Source organism: Schistocerca serialis, chromosome 12 (genome assembly GCF_023864345.2).
Source record: "Schistocerca serialis cubense isolate TAMUIC-IGC-003099 chromosome 12, iqSchSeri2.2, whole genome shotgun sequence".
NCBI lineage: Eukaryota > Metazoa > Arthropoda > Insecta > Orthoptera > Acrididae > Schistocerca > Schistocerca serialis.
Genome location: NC_064649.1, coordinates 201,466,307 through 201,481,933, shown reverse-complemented (window position 1 = coordinate 201,481,933; position 15,627 = coordinate 201,466,307).

Below are 15,627 nucleotides of genomic sequence, written 5' to 3'. Positions count from 1 at the left end.
ATACATCGTCCTCCAGCCGACTTGTCTCCAAGGATCTAATGCTGCCTCGGGCACTTTATGGTCGTTCTCTTGTAATTCTAGATTTTCGAATCCGACGCAAAAATGATAGTTAATTGTAACGTTCAGGGCCTCCTAATGCCGATGGAACACTCAAATTGCGTCGAGATTCAATACATCGGCCTCCAGCCGACTTGTCTCCAAGGGTCTATTGCTGCATCGGGCACCTTATGGTCGTTCTCCTGTGAGTCTAGATTTTCGAATCCGACGCAAAAATGATAGTTAATTGTAACGTTCAGGGCCTTGTAATGACGATGGAACACTCAAATTGCGTCGAGATTCAATACATCGGCCTCCAGCCGACTTGTCCCAAGGATCTATTGCTGCCTCGGGCACCTTATGGTCGTTGTCCTGTGAGTCTAGATTTTCGAATCCGACGCAAAAATGATAGTTAATTGTAACGTTCAGCGCCTCCTAATGACGATAGAAGACTCAAATTGCGTCGCGATCCAATACATCGTCCTCCAGCCGACTTGTCTCCAAGGGTCTATTGCTGCCTCGGGCACCTTATGGTCGTTCTCCTGTGAGTCTAGATTTTCGAATCCGACGCAAAAATGATAGTTAATTGTAACGTTCAGGGCCTTGTAATGACGATGGAACACTCAAATTGCGTCGAGATTCAATACATCGTCCTCCAGCCGACTTGTCTCCAAGGGTCTATTGCTGCCTCGGGCACCTTATGGTCGTTCTCCTGTGAGTCTAGATTTTCGAACCCGACGCAAAAATGATAGTTAATTGTAACGTTCAGGGCCTCCTAATGCCGATGGAACACTCAAATTGCGTCGAGATTCAATACATCGGCCTCCGGCCGACTTGTCTCCAAGGGTCTATTGCTGCCTCGGGCACCTTATGGTCGTTCTCCTGTGAGTTTAGATTATCGAATCCGACGCAAAAATGATAGTTAATTATAACGTTCAGGGCCTCCTAATGCCGATGGAACACTCAAATTGCGTCGAGAGTCAATACATCGGCCTCCAGCCTACTTGTCTCCAAGGGGATATCGCTGCCTCGGGCACCACATGGTCCTTCTCCTGTGAGTCTAGATTTTCGAATCCGACGCAAAAATGATAGTGAATTGTAACGTTCAGCGCCTCCTAATGACAATAGAAGACTCAAATTGCGTCGCGATCCAATACATCGTCCTCCAGCCGACTTGTCTCCAAGGGTCTATTGCTGCCTCGGGCACCTTATGGTCGTTCTCCTGTGAGTCTAGATTTTCGAATCCGACGCAAAAATGATAGTGAATTGTAACGTTCAGCGCCTCCTAATGACGATTGAAGACTCAAATTGCGTCGCGATCCAATACATCGTCCTCCAGCCGACTTGTCTCCAAGGGTCTATTGCTGCCTCGGGCACCTTATGGTCGTTCTCCTGTGAGTCTAGATTTTCGAACCCGACGCAAAAATGATAGTTAATTGTAACGTTCAGGGCCTCCTAATGCCGATGGAACACTCAAATTGCGTCGAGATTCAATACATCGGCCTCCAGCCGACTTGTCTCCAAGGGTCTATTGCTGCCTCGGGCACCTTATGGTCGTTCTCCTGTGAGTCTAGATTTTTCGAATCCGACGCAAAAATGATAGTGAATTGTAACGTTCAGCGCCTCCTAATGACGATAGAAGACTCAAATTGCGTCGCGATCCAATACATCGTCCTCCAGCCGACTTGTCTCCAAGGGTCTATTGCTGCCTCGGGCACCTTATGGTCGTTCTCCTGTGAGTCTAGATTTTCGAATCCGACGCAAAAATGATAGTGAATTGTAACGTTCAGCGCCTCCTAATGACGATAGAAGACTCAAATTGCGTCGCGATCCAATACATCGGCCTCCAGCCGACTTGTCTCCAAGGGTCTATTGCTGCCTCGGGCACCTTATGGTCGTTCTCCTGTGAGTCTAGATTTTCGAACCCGACGCAAAAATGATAGTTAATTATAACGGTCAGGGCCTTCTAATGACGATGGAACACTCAAATTGCGTCGAGATTCAATACATCGTCCTCCAGCCGACTTGTCTCCAAGGGTCTATTGCTGCCTCGGGCACCTTATGGTCGTTCTCCTGTGAGTCTAGATTTTCGAACCCGACGCAAAAATGATAGTTAATTGTAACGTTCAGGGCCTTCTAATGACGATGGAACACTCAAATTGCGTCGAGATCCAATACTTCGTCCTCCAGCCGACTTGTCTCCAAGGGTCTATTGCTTCCTCGGGCACCTTATGGTCGTTCTCCTGTGAGTCTAGATTTTCGAATCCGACGCAAAAATGATAGTGAATTGTAACGTTCAGCGCCTCCTAATGACAATAGAAGACTCAAATTGCGTCGCGATCCAATACATCGTCCTCCAGCCGACTTGTCTCCAAGGGTCTATTGCTGCCTCGGGCACCTTATGGTCGTTCTCCTGTGAGTCTAGATTTTCGAATCCGACGCAAAAATGATAGTGAATTGTAACGTTCAGCGCCTCCTAATGACGATAGAAGACTCAAATTGCGTCGCGATCCAATACATCGTCCTCCAGCCGACTTGTCTCCAAGGGTCTATTGCTGCCTCGGGCACCTTATGGTCGTTCTCCTGTGAGTTTAGATTATCGAATCCGACGCAAAAATGATAGTTAATTGTTAGGTTTAGGGCCTCCTAATGACGATGGGACACTCAAATTGCGTCGAGATTAAATACATCGTCCTCCAGCCGACTTGTCTCCAAGGGTCTATTGCTGCCTCGGGCACCTTATGGTCGTTCTCCTGTGAGTCTAGATTTTCGAATCCGACGCAAAAATGATAGTGAATTGTAACGTTCAGCGCCTCCTAATGACGATAGAAGACTCAAATTGCGTCGCGATCCAATACATCTTCCTCCAGCCGACTTGTCTCCAAGGGTCTATTGCTGCCTCGGGCACCTTATGGTCGTTCTCCTGTGAGTCTAGATTTTCGAACCCGACGCAAAAATGATAGTTAATTGTAACGTTCAGGGCCTCCTAATGCCGATGGAACACTCAAATTGCGTCGAGATTCAATACATCGGCCTCCAGCCGACTTGTCTCCAAGGGTCTATTGCTGCCTCGGGCACCTTATGGTCGTTCTCCTGTGAGTCTAGATTTTCGAATCCGACGCAAAAATGATAGTGAATTGTAACGTTCAGCGCCTCCTAATGACGATAGAAGACTCAAATTGCGTCGCGATCCAATACATCGTCCTCCAGCCGACTTGTCTCCAAGGGTCTATTGCTGCCTCGGGCACCTTATGGTCGTTCTCCTGTGAGTCTAGATTTTCGAATCCGACGCAAAAATGATAGTGAATTGTAACGTTCAGCGCCTCCTAATGACGATAGAAGACTCAAATTGCGTCGCGATCCAATACATCGTCCTCCAGCCGACTTGTCTCCAAGGGTCTATTGCTGCCTCGGGCACCTTATGGTCGTTCTCCTGTGAGTCTAGATTTTCGAATCCGACGCAAAAATGATAGTTAATTGTAACGTTCAGGGCCATGTAATGACGATGGAACACTCAAATTGCGTCGAGATTCAATACATCGGCCTCCAGCCGACTTGTCTCCAAGGGTCTATTGCTGCCTCGGGCACCTTATGGTCGTTCTCCTGTGAGTCTAGATTTTCGAACCCGACGCAAAAATGATAGTTAATTGTAACGTTCAGGGCCTTCTAATGACGATGGAACACTCAAATTGCGTCGAGATTCAATACATCGGCCTCCAGCCGACTTGACTACAAGGGTCTATTGCTGCCTCGGGCACCTTATGGTCGTTCTCCTGTGAGTCTAGATTTTCGAACCCGACGCAAAAATGATAGTTAATTATAACGTTCAGGGCCTTCTAATGACGATGGAACACTCAAATTGCGTCGAGATTCAATACATCGTCCTCCAGCCGACTTGTCTCCAAGGGTCTATTGCTGCCTCGGGCACCTTATGGTCGTTCTCCTGTGAGTCTAGATTTTCGAACCCGACGCAAAAATGATAGTTAATTGTAACGTTCAGGGCCTTCTAATGACGATGGAACACTCAAATTGCGTCGAGATCCAATACTTCGTCCTCCAGCCGACTTGTCTCCAAGGGTCTATTGCTTCCTCGGGCACCTTATGGTCGTTCTCCTGTGAGTCTAGATTTTCGAATCCGACGCAAAAATGATAGTGAATTGTAACGTTCAGCGCCTCCTAATGACGATAGAAGACTCAAATTGCGTCGCGATCCAATACATCGTCCTCCAGCCGACTTGTCTCCAAGGGTCTATTGCTGCCTCGGGCACCTTATGGTCGTTCTCCTGTGAGTTTAGATTATCGAATCCGACGCAAAAATGATAGTTAATTGTAAGGTTTAGGGCCTCCTAATGACGATGGGACACTCAAATTGCGTCGAGATTAAATACATCGTCCTCCAGCCGACTTGTCTCCAAGGGGATATTGCTGTCTCGGGCACAATATGATCCTTCTCCTGTGAGTCTAGATTTTCGAATCCGACGCAAAAATGATAGTGAATTGTAACGTTCAGCGCCTCCTAATGACGATAGAAGACTCAAATTGCGTCGCGATCCAATACATCGTCCTCCAGCCGACTTGTCTCCAAGGGTCTATTGCTGCCTCGGGCACCTTATGGTCGTTCTCCTGTGAGTCTAGATTTTCGAATCCGACGCAAAAATGATAGTTAATTGTAACGTTCAGGGCCTTCTAATGACGATGGAACACTCAAATTGCGTCGAGATACAATACATCGTCCTCCAGCCGACTTGTCTCCAAGGATCTAATGCTGCCTCGGGCACTTTATGGTCGTTCTCTTGTAATTCTAGATTTTCGAATCCGACGCAAAAATGATAGTTAATTGTAACGTTCAGGGCCGCCTAATGACGATGGAACTCTCAAATTGCGTCGAGATTCAATACTTCGTCCTCCAGCCGACTTGTCTCCAAGGGTCTATTGCTGCCTCGGGCACCTTATGGTCGTTCTCCTGTGAGTCTAGATTTTCGAACCCGACGCTAAAATGATAGTTAATTGTAACGTTCAGGGCCTCCTAATGCCGATGGAACACTCAAATTGCGTCGAGATTCAATACATCGGCCTCCAGCCGACTTGTCTCCAAGGGTCTATTGCTGCCTCGGGCACCTTATGGTCGTTCTCCTGTGAGTCTAGATTTTCGAACCCGACGCAAAAATGATAGTTAATTGTAACGTTCAGGGCCTCCTAATGCCGATGGAACACTCAAATTGCGTCGAGATTCAATACATCGGCCTCCAGCCGACTTGTCTCCAAGGGTCTATTGCTGCATCGGGCACCTTATGGTCGTTCTCCTGTGAGTCTAGATTTTCGAATCCGACGCAAAAATGATAGTTAATTGTAACGTTCAGGGCCTTGTAATGACGATGGAACACTCAAATTGCGTCGAGATTCAATACATCGGCCTCCAGCCGACTTGTCCCAAGGGTCTATTGCTGCCTCGGGCACCTTATGGTCGTTGTCCTGTGAGTCTAGATTTTCGAATCCGACGCAAAAATGATAGTTAATTGTAACGTTCAGCGCCTCCTAATGACGATAGAAGACTCAAATTGCGTCGCGATCCAATACATCGTCCTCCAGCCGACTTGTCTCCAAGGGTCTATTGCTGCCTCGGGCACCTTATGGTCGTTCTCCTGTGAGTCTAGATTTTCGAATCCGACGCAAAAATGATAGTTAATTGTAACGTTCAGGGCCTTGTAATGACGATGGAACACTCAAATTGCGTCGAGATTCAATACATCGTCCTCCAGCCGACTTGTCTCCAAGGGTCTATTGCTGCCTCGGGCACCTTATGGTCGTTCTCCTGTGAGTCTAGATTTTCGAACCCGACGCAAAAATGATAGTTAATTGTAACGTTCAGGGCCTCCTAATGCCGATGGAACACACAAATTGCGTCGAGATTCAATACATCGGCCTCCAGCCGACTTGTCTCCAAGGGTCTATTGCTGCCTTGGGCACCTTATGGTCGTTCTCCTGTGAGTTTAGATTATCGAATCCGACGCAAAAATGATAGTTAATTATAACGTTCAGGACCTCCTAATGCCGATGGAACACTCAAATTGCGTCGAGAGTCAATACATCGGCCTCCAGCCTACTTGTCTCCAAGGGGATATCGCTGCCTCGGGCACCACATGGTCCTTCTCCTGTGAGTCTAGATTTTCGAATCCGACGCAAAAATGATAGTGAATTGTAACGTTCAGCGCCTCCTAATGACAATAGAAGACTCAAATTGCGTCGCGATCCAATACATCGTCCTCCAGCCGACTTGTCTCCAAGGGTCTATTGCTGCCTCGGGCACCTTATGGTCGTTCTCCTGTGAGTCTAGATTTTCGAACCCGACGCAAAAATGATAGTTAATTGTAACGTTCAGGGCCTCCTAATGCCGATGGAACACTCAAATTGCGTCGAGATTCAATACATCGGCCTCCAGCCGACTTGTCTCCAAGGGTCTATTGCTGCCTCGGGCACCTTATGGTCGTTCTCCTGTGAGTCTAGATTTTCGAATCCGACGCAAAAATGATAGTGAATTGTAACGTTCAGCGCCTCCTAATGACGATAGAAGACTCAAATTGCGTTGCGATCCAATACATCGTCCTCCAGCCGACTTGTCTCCAAGGGTCTATTGCTGCCTCGGGCACCTTATGGTCGTTCTCCTGTGAGTCTAGATTTTCGAATCCGACGCAAAAATGATAGTGAATTGTAACGTTCAGCGCCTCCTAATGACGATAGAAGACTCAAATTGCGTCGCGATCCAATACATCGTCCTCCAGCCGACTTGTCTCCAAGGGTCTATTGCTGCCTCGGGCACCTTATGGTCGTTCTCCTGTGAGTCTAGATTTTCGAATCCGACGCAAAAATGATAGTTAATTGTAACGTTCAGGGCCTTGTAATGACGATGGAACACTCAAATTGCGTCGAGATTCAATACATCGGCCTCCAGCCGACTTGTCTCCAAGGGTCTATTGCTGCCTCGGGCACCTTATGGTCGTTCTCCTGTGAGTCTAGATTTTCGAACCCGACGCAAAAATGATAGTTAATTGTAACGTTCAGGGCCTTCTAATGACGATGGAACACTCAAATTGCGTCGAGATTCAATACATCGTCCTCCAGCCGACTTGTCTCCAAGGGTCTATTGCTGCCTCGGGCACCTTATGGTCGTTCTCCTGTGAGTCTAGATTTTCGAACCCGACGCAAAAATGATAGTTAATTGTAACGTTCAGGGCCTCCTAATGCCGATGGAACACTCAAATTGCGTCGAGATTCAATACATCGGCCTCCAGCCGACTTGTCTCCAAGGGTCTATTGCTGCCTCGGGCACCTTATGGTCGTTCTCCTGTGAGTTTAGATTATCGAATCCGACACAAAAATGATAGTTAATTATAACGTTCAGGGCCTCCTAATGCCGATGGAACACTCAAATTGCGTCGAGATTCAATACATCGGCCTCCAGCCTACTTGTCTCCAAGGGGATATCGCTGCCTCGGGCACCACATGGTCCTTCTCCTGTGAGTCTAGATTTTCGAATCCGACGCAAAAATGATAGTGAATTGTAACGTTCAGCGCCTCCTAATGACGATAGAAGACTCAAATTGCGTCGCGATCCAATACATCGTCCTCCAGCCGACTTGTCTCCAAGGGTCTATTGCTGCCTCGGGCACCTTATGGTCGTTCTCCTGTGAGTCTAGATTTTCGAATCCGACGCAAAAATGATAGTTAATTGTAACGTTCAGAGCCTCCTAATGCCGATGGAACACTCAAATTGCGTCGAGATTCAATACATCGGCCTCCAGCCGACTTGTCTCCAAGGGTCTATTGCTGCCTCGGGCACCTTATGGTCGTTCTCCTGTGAGTCTAGATTTTCGAACCCGACGCAAAAATGATAGTTAATTGTAACGTTCAGGGCCTCCTAATGCCGATGGAACACTCAAATTGCGTCGAGATTCAATACATCGGCCTCCAGCCGACTTGTCTCCAAGGGTCTATTGCTGCCTCGGGCACCTTATGGTCGTTCTCCTGTGAGTCTAGATTTTCGAATCCGACGCAAAAATGATAGTGAATTGTAACGTTCAGCGCCTCCTAATGACGATAGAAGACTCAAATTGCGTCGCGATCCAATACATCGTCCTCCAGCCGACTTGTCTCCAAGGGTCTATTGCTACCTCGGGCACCTTATGGTCGTTCTCCTGTGAGTCTAGATTTTCGAATCCGACGCAAAAATGATAGTGAATTGTAACGTTCAGCGCCTCCTAATGACGATAGAAGACTCAAATTGCGTCGCGATCCAATACATCGTCCTCCAGCCGACTTGTCTCCAAGGGTCTATTGCTGCCTCGGGCACCTTATGGTCGTTCTCCTGTGAGTCTAGATTTTCGAATCCGACGCAAAAATGATAGTTAATTGTAACGCTCAGGGCCTTGTAATGACGATGGAACACTCAAATTGCGTCGAGATTCAATACATCGGCCTCCAGCCGACTTGTCTCCAAGGGTCTATTGCTGCCTCGGGCACCTTATGGTCGTTCTCCTGTGAGCCTAGATTTTCGAACCCGACGCAAAAATGATAGTTAATTGTAACGTTCAGGGCCTTCTAATGACGATGGAACACTCAAATTGCGTCGAGATTCAATACATCGGCCTCCAGCCGACTTGTCTCCAAGGGTCTATTGCTGCCTCGGGCACCTTATGGTCGTTCTCCTTTGAGTCTAGATTTTCGAATCCGACGCAAAAATGATAGTGAATTGTAACGTCCAGCGCCTCCTAATGACGATAGAAGACTCAAATTGCGTCGCGATCCAATACATCGTCCTCCAGCCGACTTGTCTCCAAGGGTCTATTGCTGCCTCGGGCACCTTATGGTCGTTCTCCTGTGAGTCTAGATTTTCGAATCCGACGCAAAAATGATAGTTAATTGTAATGTTCAGGGCCTTGTAATGACGATGGAACACTCAAATTGCGTCGAGATTCAATACATCGGCCTCCAGCCGACTTGTCTCCAAGGGTCTATTGCTGCCTCGGGCTCCTTATGGTCGTTGTCCTGTGAGTCTAGATTTTCGAATCCGACGCAAAAATGATAGTTAATTGTAACGTTCAGGGCCTTCTAATGACGATGGAACACTCAAATTGCGTCGAGATTCAATACATCGTCCTCCAGCCGACTTGTCTCCAAGGGTCTATTGCTGCCTCGGGCACCTTATGGTCGTTCTCCTGTGAGTCTAGATTTTCGAACCCGACGCAAAAATGATAGTTAATTGTAACGTTCAGGGCCTCGTAATGCCGATGGAACACTCAAATTGCGTCGAGATTCAATACATCGGCCTCCAGCCGACTTGTCTCCAAGGGTCTATTGCTGCCTCGGGCACCTTATGGTCGTTCTCCTGTGAGTTTAGATTATCGAATCCGACACAAAAATGATAGTTAATTATAACGTTCAGGGCCTCCTAATGCCGATGGAACACTCAAATTGCGTCGAGATTCAATACATCGGCCTCCAGCCTACTTGTTTCCAAGGGGATATCGCTGCCTCGGGCACCACATGGTCCTTCTCCTGTGAGTCTAGATTTTCGAATCCGACGCAAAAATGATAGTGAATTGTAACGTTCAGCGCCTCCTAATGACGATAGAAGACTCAAATTGCGTCGCGATCCAATACATCGTCCTCCAGCCGACTTGTCTCCAAGGGTCTATTGCTGCCTCGGGCTCCTTATGGTCGTTGTCCTGTGAGTCTAGATTTTCGAATTCGACGAAAAAATGATAGTTAATTGTAACGTTCAGGGCCTTGTAATGACGATGGAACACTCAAATTGCGTCGAGATACAATACATCGTCCTCCAGCCGACTTGTCTCCAAGGATCCAATGCTGCCTCGGGCACTTTATGGTCTTTCTCTTGTAATTCTAGATTTTCGAATCCGACGCAAAAATGATAGTTAATTGTAACGTTCAGGGCCGCCTAATGACGATGGAACTCTCAAATTGCGTCGAGATTCAATACATCGTCCTCCAGCCGACTTGTCTCCAAGGGTCTATTGCTGCCTCGGGCACCTTATGGTCGTTCTCCTGCGAGTCTAGATTTTCGAACCCGACGCTAAAATGATAGTTAATTGTAACGTTCAGGGCCTCCTAATGCCGATGGAACACTCAAATTGCGTCGAGATTCAATACATCGGCCTCCAGCCGACTTGTCTCCAAGGGTCTATTACTGCCTCGGGCACCTTATGGTCGTTCTCCTGTGAGCCTAGATTTTCGAACCCGACGCAAAAATGATAGTTAATTGTAACGTTCAGGGCCTTGTAATGACGATGGAACACTCAAATTGCGTCGAGATTCAATACATCGGCCTCCAGCCGACTTGTCTCCAAGGGTCTATTGCTGCCTCGGGCACCTTATGGTCGTTCTCCTGTGAGTTTAGATTATCGAATCCGACGCAAAAATGATAGTTAATTATAACGTTCAGGGCCTCCTAATGCCGATGGAACACTCAAATTATGTCGAGATTCAATACATCGGCCTCCAGCCGACTTGTCTCCAAGGGTCTATTGCTGCCTCGGGCACCTTATGGTCGTTGTCCTGTGAGTCTAGATTTTCGAATCCGACTCAAAAATGATAGTTAATTGTAACGTTCAGGGCCTTCTAATGACGATGGAACACTCAAATTGCGTCGAGATTCAATACATCGGCCTCCAGCCTACTTGTCTCCAAGGGGATATCGCTGCCTCGGGCACCACATGGTCCTTCTCCTGTGAGTCTAGATTTTCGAATCCGACGCAAAAATGATAGTGAATTGTAACGTTCAGCGCCTCCTAATGACGATAGAAGACTCAAATTGCGTTGCGATCCAATACATCGTCCTCCAGCCGACTTGTCTCCAAGGGTCTATTGCTGCCTCGGGCACCTTATGGTCGTTCTCCTGTGAGTCTAGATTTTCGAATCCGACGCAAAAATGATAGTTAATTGTAACGTTCAGGGCCTTCTAATGACGATGGAACACTCAAATTGCGTCGAGATTCAATACATCGTCCTCCAGCCGACTTGTCTCCAAGGGTCTATTGCTGCCTCGGGCACCTTATGGTCGTTCTCCTGTGAGTCTAGATTTTCGAACCCGACGCAAAAATGATAGTTAATTGTAACGTTCAGGGCCTCCTAATGCCGATGGAACACTCAAATTGCGTCGAGATTCAATACATCGGCCTCCAGCCGACTTGTCTCCAAGGGTCTATTGCTGCCTCGGGCACCTTATGGTCGTTCTCCTGTGAGTTTAGATTATCGAATCCGACGCAAAAATGATAGTTAATTATAACGTTCAGCGCCTCCTAATGACGATAGAAGACTCAAATTGCGTCGCGATCCAATACATCGTCCTCCAGCCGACTTGTCTCCAAGGGTCTATTGCTGCCTCGGGCTCCTTATGGTCGTTGTCCTGTGAGTCTAGATTTTCGAATTCGACGAAAAAATGATAGTTAATTGTAACGTTCAGGGCCTTGTAATGACGATGGAACACTCAAATTGCGTCGAGATACAATACATCGTCCTCCAGCCGACTTGTCTCCAAGGATCCAATGCTGCCTCGGGCACTTTATGGTCTTTCTCTTGTAATTCTAGATTTTCGAATCCGACGCAAAAATGATAGTTAATTGTAACGTTCAGGGCCGCCTAATGACGATGGAACTCTCAAATTGCGTCGAGATTCAATACATCGTCCTCCAGCCGACTTGTCTCCAAGGGTCTATTGCTGCCTCGGGCACCTTATGGTCGTTCTCCTGCGAGTCTAGATTTTCGAACCCGACGCTAAAATGATAGTTAATTGTAACGTTCAGGGCCTCCTAATGCCGATGGAACACTCAAATTGCGTCGAGATTCAATACATCGGCCTCCAGCCGACTTGTCTCCAAGGGTCTATTACTGCCTCGGGCACCTTATGGTCGTTCTCCTGTGAGCCTAGATTTTCGAACCCGACGCAAAAATGATAGTTAATTGTAACGTTCAGGGCCTTGTAATGACGATGGAACACTCAAATTGCGTCGAGATTCAATACATCGGCCTCCAGCCGACTTGTCTCCAAGGGTCTATTGCTGCCTCGGGCACCTTATGGTCGTTCTCCTGTGAGTTTAGATTATCGAATCCGACGCAAAAATGATAGTTAATTATAACGTTCAGGGCCTCCTAATGCCGATGGAACACTCAAATTATGTCGAGATTCAATACATCGGCCTCCAGCCGACTTGTCTCCAAGGGTCTATTGCTGCCTCGGGCACCTTATGGTCGTTGTCCTGTGAGTCTAGATTTTCGAATCCGACTCAAAAATGATAGTTAATTGTAACGTTCAGGGCCTTCTAATGACGATGGAACACTCAAATTGCGTCGAGATTCAATACATCGGCCTCCAGCCTACTTGTCTCCAAGGGGATATCGCTGCCTCGGGCACCACATGGTCCTTCTCCTGTGAGTCTAGATTTTCGAATCCGACGCAAAAATGATAGTGAATTGTAACGTTCAGCGCCTCCTAATGACGATAGAAGACTCAAATTGCGTTGCGATCCAATACATCGTCCTCCAGCCGACTTGTCTCCAAGGGTCTATTGCTGCCTCGGGCACCTTATGGTCGTTCTCCTGTGAGTCTAGATTTTCGAATCCGACGCAAAAATGATAGTTAATTGTAACGTTCAGGGCCTTCTAATGACGATGGAACACTCAAATTGCGTCGAGATTCAATACATCGTCCTCCAGCCGACTTGTCTCCAAGGGTCTATTGCTGCCTCGGGCACCTTATGGTCGTTCTCCTGTGAGTCTAGATTTTCGAACCCGACGCAAAAATGATAGTTAATTGTAACGTTCAGGGCCTCCTAATGCCGATGGAACACTCAAATTGCGTCGAGATTCAATACATCGGCCTCCAGCCGACTTGTCTCCAAGGGTCTATTGCTGCCTCGGGCACCTTATGGTCGTTCTCCTGTGAGTTTAGATTATCGAATCCGACGCAAAAATGATAGTTAATTATAACGTTCAGGGCCTCCTAATGCCGATGGAACACTCAAATTGCGTCGAGATTCAATACATCGTCCACCAGCCGACTTGTCTCCTAGGGGATATTGCTGTCTCGGGCACAATATGATCCTTCTCCTGTGAGTCTAGATTTTCGAATCCGACGCAAAAATGATAGTGAATTGTAACGTTCAGCGCCTCCTAATGACGATAGAAGACTCAAATTGCGTCGCGATCCAATACATCGTCCTCCAGCCGACTTGTCTCCAAGGGTCTATTGCTGCCTCGGGCACCTTATGGTCGTTCTCCTGTGAGTCTAGATTTTCGAACACGACGCAAAAATGATAGTTAATTGTAACGTTCAGGGCCTCCTAATGCCGATGGAACACTCAAATTGCGTCGAGATTCAATACATCGGCCTCCAGCCGACTTGTCTCCAAGGGTCTATTGCTGCCTCGGGCACCTTGTGGTCGTTCTCCTGTGAGTTTAGATTATCGAATCCGACGCAAAAATGATCGTTAATTATAACGTTCAGGGCCTCCTAATGCCGATGGAACACTCAAATTGCGTCGAGATTCAATACATCGGCCTCCAGCCGACTTGTCTCCAAGGGTCTATTGCTGCCTCGGGCACCTTATGGTCGTTGTCCTGTGAGTCTAGATTTTCGAATCCGGCGCAAAAATGATAGTTAATTGTAACGTTCAGGGCCTTCTAATGACGATGGAACACTCAAATTGCGTTGAGATTCAATACATCGGCCTCCAGCCTACTTGTCTCCAAGGAGATATCGCTGCCTCGGGCACCACATGGTCCTTCTCCTGTGAGTATAGATTTTCGAACCCGACGCAAAAATGATAGTGAATTGTAACGTTCAGCGCCTCCTAATGACGATAGAAGACTCAAATTGCGTCGCGATCCAATACATCGTCCTCCAGCCGACTTGTCTCCAAGAGTCTATTGCTGCCTCGGGCACATTATGGTCGTTCTCCTGTGAGTCTAGATTTTCGAATCCGACGCAAAAATGATAGTTAATTGTAAGGTTTAGGGCCTCCTAATGACGATGGGACACTCAAATTGCGTCGAGATTCAATACATCGTCCACCAGCCGACTTGTCATCAAGGGGATATTGCTGTCTCGGGCACAATATGATCCTTCTCCTGTGAGTCTAGATTTTCGAATCCGACACAAAAATGATAGTGAATTGTAACGTTCAGGGCCTTCTAATGACGATGGAACACTGAAATTGCGTCGAGATACAATACATCGTCCTCCAGCCGACTTGTCTCCAAGGATCTAATGCTGCCTCGGGCACTTTATGGTCGTTCTCTTGTAATTCTAGATTTTCGAATCCGACGCAAAAAAGGTAGTTAATTGTAACGTTCAGGGCCGCCTAATGACGATGGAACTCTCAAATTGCGTCGAGATTCAATACATCGTCCTCCAGCCGACTTGTCTCCAAGGGTCTATTGCTGCCTCGGGCACCTTATAGTCGTTCTCCTGTGAGTCTAGATTTTCGAACCCGACGCTAAAATGATAGTTAATTGTAACGTTCAGGGCCTCCTAATGCCGATGGAACACTCAAATTGCGTCGAGATTCAATACATCGGCCTCCAGCCGACTTGTCTCCAAGGGTCTATTGCTGCCTCGGGCACCTTATGGTCGTTCTCCTGTGACTCTAGATTTTCGAACCCGACGCAAAAATGATAGTTAATTGTAACGTTCAGGGCCTCCTAATGCCGATGGAACACTCAAATTGCGTCGAGATTCAATACATCGGCCTCCAGCCGACTTGTCTCCAAGGGTCTATTGCTGCATCGGGCACCTTATGGTCGTTCTCCTGTGAGTCTAGATTTTCGAATCCGACGGAAAAGTGATAGTTAATTGTAACGTTCAGGGCCTTGTAATGACGATGGAACACTCAAATTGCGTCGAGATTCAATACATCGGCCTCCAGCCGACTTGTCTCCAAGGGTCTATTGCTGCCTCGGGCACCTTATGGTCGTTGTCCTGTGAGTCTAGATTTTCGAATCCGACGCAAAACTGATAGTTAATTGTAACGTTCAGGGCCTTCTAATGACGATGGAACACTCAAATTGCGTCGAGATTCAATACATCGGCCTCCAGCCTACTTGTCTCCAAGGGGATATCGCTGCCTCGGGCACCACATGGTCCTTCTCCTGTGAGTCTAGATTTTCGAATCCGACGCAAAAATGATAGTGAATTGTAACGTTCAGCGCCTCCTAATGACGATAGAAGACTCAAATTGCGTCGCGATCCAATACATCGTCCTCCAGCCGACTTGTCTCCAAGGGTCTACTGCTGCCTCGGGCACCTTATGGTCGTTCTCCTGTGAGTCTAGATTTTCGAATCCGACGCAAAAATGATAGTTAATTGTAACGTTCAGGGCCTTGTAATGACGATGGAACACTCAAATTGCGTCGAGATTCAATACATCGGCCTCCAGCCGACTTGTCTCCAAGGGTCTATTGCTGCCTCGGGCACCTTATGGTCGTTGTCCTGTGAGTCTAGATTTTCGAATCCGACGCAAAAATGATAGTTAATTGTAACGTTCAGGGCCTTCTAATGACGATGGAACACTCAAATTG